Source organism: Amphiprion ocellaris, chromosome 15 (assembly GCF_022539595.1).
Source record: "Amphiprion ocellaris isolate individual 3 ecotype Okinawa chromosome 15, ASM2253959v1, whole genome shotgun sequence".
NCBI classification, from domain to species: domain Eukaryota; kingdom Metazoa; phylum Chordata; class Actinopteri; family Pomacentridae; genus Amphiprion; species Amphiprion ocellaris.
Window position 1 is genome coordinate 5,347,824 of NC_072780.1, and position 9,858 is coordinate 5,357,681.

General features: G+C 34.4%; 1 protein-coding gene across 1 annotated transcript in view; it reads right to left on the reverse strand.

Moving 5' to 3' along the window:
• Nucleotides 1-852: 852 nt before the first annotated feature.
• LOC111572034 (transmembrane protein 79-like) overlaps nt 853-9,858 on the reverse strand; it is a 22,464-nt gene continuing 13,458 nt past the window's right edge. Inside the window, exon 6 of the mRNA XM_055018201.1 lies at nt 853-1,710. The gene's annotated coding sequence lies outside the window, so the exon portion shown is untranslated. The remainder of the gene's footprint in view (nt 1,711-9,858) is intronic.

The window sequence follows — 9,858 nt, forward strand, 5'->3', positions numbered from 1 at the left end:
TCCTGTTTATGAGTCATCCTCTCAACCAGCTGAGCTACCTGAGCACCTCTCCTCCCATTGTTGGACAATATACTCAACTATGAAGTTGATTTTTAGGCCCTTTTGTTGGTGTTATTCAATATGCATGTCCAAGGATTTTTGGTGGAATGTTCCTTTAAGGTGGATGTGTGAGGATCTTGTAGGTGGAATACTTCCTGAAACCAACCTTTCAGGTCAACATTCAAAGATTTAAGGTGGAATATTCATTTAAACCAACCTAAATTTCATGTTTTGATCATTATCAAGTGAGAAACTTCAATCCAGACTCCTCATAATGACGTTTAAAATTTATGCTGCTGTTATTTGTTTAGTCCAGACTAAATAACAGAAATACACAACTGTAATTTTATTTCAGGACTCGGTTATTAAATGTCAAAACAATCCATGTGACTCTAAAAACTCAACAGCTTTACAAACTCAAAGATTAAACTCTCCACAAGGATCCAAAATAAGTTGGACTTCTACATGAGAGCTTTAATTATTCTTCATCTACTTCCTGAAAAGTTTGGTCAATAAAAAAGAAAAAACTAATATTTTCAGCTGAACTAAAGACAGACTTTGGGATTTTTCTGCTCACATATTGTGTTGTTATAAACTTAGTCTTTCAAATAAATAGCCTCCTAACCCCCTGGAAACCAGCGTTTGTCCTGTTTTTGTGTTGCTCCTCGGCGACCCTAGACAGCCGGGTCCTAATGTTTTTTGAGCAACACACCATACTATGACGTTTTTACAATGAGGGTTCTACTATGGAACCAGTTTGACATGTTCAGGTGTTCTTTGTGTGAAAACTCAGAGATTTCAGGGATCAGAAGGTGGTTTTCAACTTTCTTTGTTAACTTTCTGCTTCAACTTTAAACTAAATTTACTTCACTAAGCCAGCCCTCTGGACTTCCAGGAAGCTGTGTTCCTATTGGCTGTCCAGGTGGCTGCTTGGTGTTATCAGGAACACCTGAGCAGCTCAGTGTCTTCCTGCTTTATTTAGCTGCAGACAAACATTTCCTCTGCTCCTCTTCACCTGGGTTTGGTTCCGTTGCTTTAGACTGTTCTTTAGGCGTTTTCTTGCAGCTTCCAGCAGTAAAATCGTCTTTAATGTGCTTCTTGGTGTGTTTTAGGGCTTTGTACTGGATAGTTGTCTTGGTAAATGTGGTTCTTTAGCCACAGTTAGCACATGGTGCTAATGTGTGTAGTGATTAGTGGATTTGGTACAGCTGAGTTGTGTCTTTATCTTGGCTGTAGTGAGTCATCAGAGGTTTTTGGTCAGACACATTCTGTATTCTTGTTTGTGAACCAAGGTTGGTTGTCCAGAAGGTAAGAGTTCCTGTCCTGATTCTCTGTTCTCAGAGGTTCTCTGGTAGGCTGCAGGAGACTTTAGCATTTGGGTTGTGCTAGTTTGGTTTTTGTATGGTTTCATTTGGACGACTATCTTGAGGCTCCTCCATGTGGTTTAGTGAGGTTTTCTGGAACAGTTCTACAAAGCAACCTGCAGCAGAAGAGACTTTGAGAGTTTTTAGGAAGTTCTGGAGGCCAGACTTTAGAGCAGCAGAAACATTTGTCAGCAGTTTGAGAAGGTGAGCTTCAGAGTAGAAATGAGACGGAAACCTTCTTGACCCGTGTGGTGAGGTCCTGTACCAAGAGTTTGAGCAGGTTGTGAAGAGTCTGTAGTTCTTTAGTCTGAAAGCACAAGAAGAGTCGACTCATTAAAGGAGAAAACAGGAGATATTGTTGGTTCTTCTGTCGCTCTGCAGTTTCCAGTTTCCTTAGACTGAATATCAAGTTTATATTTTAAATGATTTCCCATGTGAGCCCAAGAAGACTTCAATAAACTCCCTCCATCCCCTGGACACAACATATTTTATTACCACGTTAAATCTTTTTTTAAATGTTTTTGAGTTTTAATCTTAGTTTTAGCATTGTTTTTTCTCTTTGCTTGTTTAGTTTTGTCATCTGTGTAAAAGGTGCTAAACTAATAAAGTTGAATTGATAAACTGAATAATTGACAAACTCATGATTGTGACAACAGAAGTATTTTCGTTGTGATTTAAGCGTTTATTTCATTTTTAAGACTGGGGTTAAAATCTTGACAGAAAAAGAAGATTAAAGAAATAAACTACATAACAAAAAGCAATTAAATCAAAGGGAAATATCATTTAATTGTATTTAATGTTTAACTATATTAAACACAAAATATTGAATTAGATAAACAAGATACAATACATATAATTATGAAATTAAACAAAATTTTTAAAATACAAAGATTAAAAATTACAGATAAAATATTTCCGATAATTACACATTTAAAAAATACAATTAAACAAGAAGAATATTAAACATTTAAAAAAATACAAAACATTTAATTAGATTATTAAACCTTTAAAAAGACAAAACATTTAATTAAAAAATTAAATGTTTAATTAGAAAATTACATCTTACAGACAATAAAACTTCAAATAGGAATTAAACAGAAAATACAATGAAGCATTTAAAAATGAAATTAAACATTAAAAGGTGGTAAAACATTTAAAAAGAGAAACCTTAAAGATTTAATCGAAAAATTAAATATTGGGAAAGAAAAAAACAAATTTCAAACAAGCCAATAAAACATTTGAAAAAACAATTAAACATTAAAAAGACAAAACATTTCAAAATCAAATCAGACATTAGAAAAGAATAAAAGGTGAGAAAAGAGCAAAACTAAATGTTTAAGAAGAATCAAACTAAAGACAAAACATTTGAAAAGACACCAGTTAAACTTTAGAAGATCAAATTAAACAGAAGAGACAATAAAACAATCAAAAAGAGCAAAAACAGATAAAGGCTTAAAGCGTTTTCTTGTCTGAAATGAAAACATCAAGTTGTTTCTTCAAACATTTCCTCTTTCTATGTTCTTGGTTTGATTGTGGACAGATTTACTAAGTGCTCATTTCAGAAAACTGCTTTCCAGATAAAGTCTACTAGAGGTTGAAGGCATCGATCAAACTAATGTTACCTTCTGATCTCCACAAACTTTACTGTTCAGTGAAGAGAATCAAAGTTTGTTGAGAATTTCTAAAAAACCCACAGGTGAAGGTCTGAGAAAAACTGAGATGGATGGTCTAAATGTGAAATCAAGACTCATGGTCACAAGTTTTAAGGCTTCTGTTAACCAGAAAGTTCAAACTAACAGAGAAATACTGAGAAACCTTTAAGATTTCAGTCCTCAGACTGTCTGAAGGTTCAAACTAACAAAGAAGTACTGAGAAACTTTTAAAACTTCAGTCCTCAGACTGTCTAAAGGTTCAAACTAACAGAGAACTACTGTGGGACAGAAAATTTCAGCCCTCAGACTGTCTGAAGGTTCAAACTAACAGAGATCTACTGTGGGACTTAGAAAATTTCAGCCCTCAGACTGTGTGAAAGCTCAGGTCCTGAGGACTCGGGAGGTGTGGAGGCTTTGGAAAGTCTTGGAACTGAGGGTTCCACCCTCCAGCACAAAGGCTGAAGTCCAGCCTCCTGAGAAAAACGGTCGAGTCGAGACTCGAGTTAAAAAAAAACTCAAAAAAACGACAAAAAATAGATGATAAATGCGCAAAAAAAAGAAGAATTAGTATCTGAGCAGATAGCTCAGGGGGTTAGAAGACAGACTAGTGACTGGAAGGTCACAGGTTCGAGACCCGCCACTGGCACTTTTCTTTCTTTGTCTTTGTCAGGATTTTAATAAAAACTTAAGAAGGGTCTGGTCTTGAACCGGCGACCTGCAGCTCCACAGGCAAATCCTTAACTCACTGAGCTACAGATCAGACAAAAAGAAATGATTTCGTCGTCCCTTTGGCATCGTAGTTCCTCAAGTGACCACATGGGTGGAGCCAAGGCGGAGTCTGGGTGGAGTCAGGGCGGAGAGTAGGCGGGGGGGTGGGGGGAGTAGAGGGGGGGGAGGCCACCACCCACCTCCCCGCCTACTCTCCGCCCTGACTCCACCCAGACTCCCCCACCACCCACCACACCTTCCCCCGCCCGACGAGTTCTTCGAGTCTCCACGAGTTCTTCGAGTCTCCACGGGTTTTCCCGAGTTTCTGGAGCTTCCACCAGGTCGGAGGCAGAACAAGTTGTCATGAAGAGGTGTTGAAGTCGGCCAGGATGGACTGACTTTTTACAGCGACGAGAAGGAAGACCACTAGAAGAGCAGCTCTTTAACCACCATCCATAAAATCCATGGAGTCGGCTCCAGAGAAATGAAGTGAGGTCAACTTTTATCAACCTCCATCCAGATGTTCAACTTGATATCTTTACTTGGAGATTTTTAGCACCACAAATCTTTAGTATCACACTTTATTATCATTTATTAGGACTTTAATGGAATCCACCAGCAGATTTACTTTTTGTTGACAAACTTTATTCTTGTCGTCGTGGGACTGCAGTATTTAAAACTGTTCCTTCGATTTGACCTCATGTTTATTAGTTTTAGTGGAGAAACATATTTTAGTTGTCAATTAGTCTCTTAAAAACCAAATAATAAATTGGATTAGTCAAGAGGTTTAAATTTCTTACTTTGTCATATTTTAAATATGACAAAAAAAATATAAAAATAAAGCGTCTTGAGACAATTTGACCTGTAATTGGCGTTATATAAATAAAACTGAATTTAAATTGTATTTATCTTGCAATGTTGTAGTAATTCAGCCATATATGTTGGAAAACATATTTTCTTTGTCCATTAATCTGCTGATTGTTTTCTCCATTAATTCATTTCTTGTTTTGGTTTATAAAATGTCAAACCCAAATATATTCAGTTTACCGTCATAAAAACCAAAAAGATTTACATTCATGATGCAGGAATCAGGCCGTTTTTCACTTTTTATCTTAGTTTAGTCAGAAAGATAGTTGATAATGTGTGAATTGTTGCAGCTTGTGAGCCGTAGAAGGTTTTAATCTTTGGGGCCGAGTGTCAGAAAACATTTAGAAACCAACATCAACAAAACACTCAACAAAGATTTGAACATCATTAAAGGGAAATCCAACTTTTGCATGACAATGTCTAATCAAAGGACATTTATTTCCAACGTAAATGTGTGATATTCATCCTCTGGAGCTTTCTCTTCACATCGTCTTCCACCTGGACTGGTTTGGTCGGGAGCATGTGCAACAAACATTTGAAAAACTGCACTTTAACATCAATGAATGACACTGAAGTTTAATCTCTACATAAATGAGACTGAGTCTGGATGTGCTGCTCTGTCATTAACTCCTAAGTTTAGGGAAAGTTCAAACAAAAGAGGACAGTTCAGATCAGACTTGAGAATGAGCTTATTTTGAACAAACATCTCAGACTTTCTGAGCTTCAGCATCTCTAGCAAGATATTTTAACAACAAGTAACTCAAGAGATCCAGAAGTTGGAGAGAGTTAGCTTTAGCTGAGCCAAAGAACATGTGGGACGCTAACCTAGCAAACATTTCAGACTTTTCTCTGTGAATTCTGAGAAATAATTTTCTATTTAATGACAGAGCTACACATCTTAACTCAGTCTCATTAAAACAGACTCTAATTCAGTGTCATCCATCCATATTAAAGTGCAGTTACCCAAAATGTTTGTTGCATGAGCTCCAACAAAACCTGTCCAGGTAGAAGGCCACTTTGACAAACAGGAAGTGGAAGATTCCAAGCAGATTTATAGAAGGGGGAACCGGACTGTACTAAGGTTGGTCAAGTATAGATGGGTGTTTTGTGGGTTTTTAAAGCTGATAATGATTATTAGTGAGACATTTGGAGTAGATATTCATTTGCAGTAAATGAAAGTATTTAAAATCTTGGAGTTAAACTTAGAAGAACACAAACTCTAACAGAAAACTTTGTTGATACGTTTTTGTTTTGTTTACAGATGTTAAGTTAACCCTTAAACATCCTCACCAAGAAAAAGGCAATGAAAAAATTATTTCTTTATATTTCTTATCTCTTTGGGGCACTAATAACAACAATCAATGTTTTTTTTATGAAGAGACCCAGCGATTTTTAAAATATTGACCTCTACCAAACGGTTGAGAAAAATTATTTTACCCTTTTAAATCTTTTTTTTTTACATTTCAAATGACACATTTGTGTTCAGCAACTCCTTGGGCACCATAATATGTCAAAAGTATTACTTTACCTTTGAAAATCACAGCAAACAGAGGCCTCATGTGAGGAGTGATTTTGCTCGTGCTAACTTCCTGTGAGCAGACTAACTTGCTCTGCATGCTATTTCAAAACACAGTGAAATCTACTGGATTTTTTTGTATAATGTACCTTAGAGTGGTACCTAATGAGGGGTAGAGATGGCTGAAACAAGTGGACTTAAGTAAAACATATTTTTCAATAAGATTTGGTGTTGAAAAATGACATTTTTCGACATAGTATAGTAAGGCGTTTTTTTGCGCCAAAATTCATGATGATTTTTTTTTCAAAGAAAACCTTTCTGGAGTGTTTTGCATGGCCTACTTAACATTATTTCATCTTATGGCACGTTTTTACAACATGTTGAAAAATCGCATTTTTTTTTGACATAGTATAGTAAGGCGTTTTTTTGCGCCAAAATTCATGATGATTTTTTTTTTCAAAGAAAACCTTTCTGGAGTGTTTTTCACAGCCTCCTTTACATTATTTCATCATATGGCATGTTTTTACAACATGTTGAAAAATCGCATTTTTTTTTCGACATAGTATAGTAAGGCGTTTTTTTTTTTTGCGCCAAAATTCATGATGATTTTTTTTTCAAAGAAAACCTTTCTGGAGTGTTTTTCACGGCCTCCTTTACATTATTTCATCATATGGCATGTTTTTACAACATGGTGAAAAATCGCATTTTTTTTTCGACATAGTATAGTAAGGCGTTTTTTTTGCGCCAAAATTCATGATGATTTTTTTTCCAAAGAAAACCTTTCTGGAGTGTTTTTCACAGCCTCCTTTACATTATTTCATCATATGGCATGTTTTTACAACATGTTGAAAAATCACATTTTTTTTTCGACATAGTATAGTAAGGCGTTTTTTTTTTTTGCGCCAAAATTCATGATTTTTTTTTCAAAGAAAACCTTTCTGGAGTGTTTTTCACGGCCTTCTTTACATTATTTCATCCTATGGCACGTTTGTACAACATGTTGAAAAATCGCATTTTTTTTTCGACATAGTATAGTAAGGCATTTTTTTTGCGCCAAAATTTATGATGATTTTTTTTTCCAAAGAAAACCTTTCTGGAGTGTTTTTCACAGCCTCCTTTACATTATTTCATCATATGGCATGTTTTTACAACATGTTGAAAAATCACATTTTTTTTTCGACATACTATAGTAAGGCGTTTTTTTTTGCGCCAAAATTCATGATGATTTTTTTTTTTTAAAGAAAACCTTTCTGGAGTGTTTTTCACGGCCTCCTTTACATTATTTCATCCTATGGCACATTTTTACAACATGTTGAAAAATCGCATTTTTTTTTCGACATAGTATAGTAAGGCGTTTTTTTTGCGCCAAAATTCATGATGATTTTTTTTCTTTAAAGAAAACCTTTCTGGAGTGTTTTTCACGGCCTCCTTTACATTATTTCATCATATGGCACATTTTTAAAACATGTTGAAAAATCGCATTTTTTTTTCGACATAGTATAGTAAGGCGTTTTTTTTGCGCCAAAATTCATGATGATTTTTTTTCCAAAGAAAACCTTTCTGGAGTGTTTTTCACAGCCTCCTTTACATTATTTCATCATATGGCATGTTTTTACAACATGTTGAAAAATCACATTTTTTTTTCGACATAGTATAGTAAGGCGTTTTTTTTTTTGCGCCAAAATTCATGATTTTTTTTTTCAAAGAAAACCTTTCTGGAGTGTTTTTCACGGCCTTCTTTACATTATTTCATCCTATGGCACGTTTGTACAACATGTTGAAAAATCGCATTTTTTTTTCGACATAGTATAGTAAGGCGTTTTTTTGTGCCAAAATTTATGATGATTTTTTTTTCAAAGAAAACCTTTCTGGAGTGTTTTTCACGGCCTCCTTTACATTATTTCATCCTATGGCACGTTTTTACAACATGTTGAAAAATCACATTTTTTTTTCGACATAGTATAGTAAGGCGTTTTTTTTGCGCCAAAATTCATGATGATTTTTTTTTCAAAGAAAACCTTTCTGGAGTGTTTTTCACGGCCTCCTTTACATTATTTCATCCTATGGCACGTTTGTACAACATGTTGAAAAATCGCATTTTTTTTTCGACATAGTATAGTAAGGCGTTTTTTTTTGTGCCAAAATTCATGATGATTTTTTTTTCAAAGAAAACCTTTCTGGAGTGTTTTCCACAGCCTCCTTTACATTATTTCATCATATGGCATGTTTTTACAACATGTTGAAAAATCACATTTTTTTTTCGACATAGTATAGTAAGGCGTTTTTTTTGCGCCAAAATTCATGTTTTTTTTTTTTAAAGAAAACCTTTCTGGAGTGTTTTTCACGGCCTCCTTTACATTATTTCATCCTATGGCACATTTTTACAACATGTTGAAAAATCGCATTTTTTTTTCGACATAGTATAGTAAGGCGTTTTTTTGCGCCAAAATTCATGATGATTTTTTTTTCAAAGAAAACCTTTCTGGAGTGTTTTTCACGGCCTTCTTTACATTATTTCATCATATGGCATGTTTTCACAACATGTTGAAAAATCACATTTTTTTTCGACATAGTATAGTAAGGCGTTTTTTTTGCGCCAAAATTCATGATGATTTTTTTTTCAAAGAAAACCTTTCTGGAGTGTTTTTCACGGCCTCCTTTACATTATTTCATAATGTGGCACGTTTTTACAACATGTTGAAAAATCGCATTTTTTTTTCGACATAGTATAGTAAGGCGTTTTTTTGCGCCAAAATTCATGATGATTTTTTTTTCAAAGAAAACCTTTCTGGAGTGTTTTTCACGGCCTTCTTTACATTATTTCATCATATGGCATGTTTTTACAACATGTTGAAAAATCACATTTTTTTTCGACATAGTATAGTAAGGCGTTTTTTTTGCGCCAAAATTCATGATGATTTTTTTTCTTTAAAGAAAACCTTTCTGGAGTGTTTTTCACGGCCTCCTTTACATTATTTCATCATATGGCATGTTTTTACAACATGTTGAAAAATCACATTTTTTTTCGACATAGTATAGTAAGGCGCTTTTTTTGCGCCAAAATTCATGATGATTTTTTTTTCAAAGAAAACCTTTCTGGAGTGTTTTTCACGGCCTCCTTTACATTATTTCATAATGTGGCACGTTTTTACAACATGTTGAAAAATCGCATTTTTTTTTCGACATAGTATAGTAAGGCGTTTTTTTTGCGCCAAAATTCATGATGATTTTTTTTCTTTAAAGAAAACCTTTCTGGAGTGTTTTTCACGGCCTCCTTTATATTATTTCATCATATGGCATGTTTTTACAACATGTTGAAAAATCACATTTTTTTTTCGACATAGTATAGTAAGGCGTTTTTTTTGCGCCAAAATTCATGATGATTTTTTTTTCAAAGAAAACCTTTCTGGAGTGTTTTTCACAGCCTCCTTTACATTATTTCATCATATGGCATGTTTTTACAACATGTTGAAAAATCGCATTTTTTTTTCGACATAGTATAGTAAGGCGTTTTTTTTGTGCCAAAATTCATGATGATTTTTTTTTCAAAGAAAACCTTTCTGGAGTGTTTTTCACGGCCTCCTTTACATTATTTCATCCTATGGCATGTTTTTACAACATGTTGAAAAATCGCATTTTTTTTCCGACAGTATAGTAAGGCGTTTTTTTGGCGCCAAAATTCATGATGATTTTTTTTTCAAAGAAAACCTTT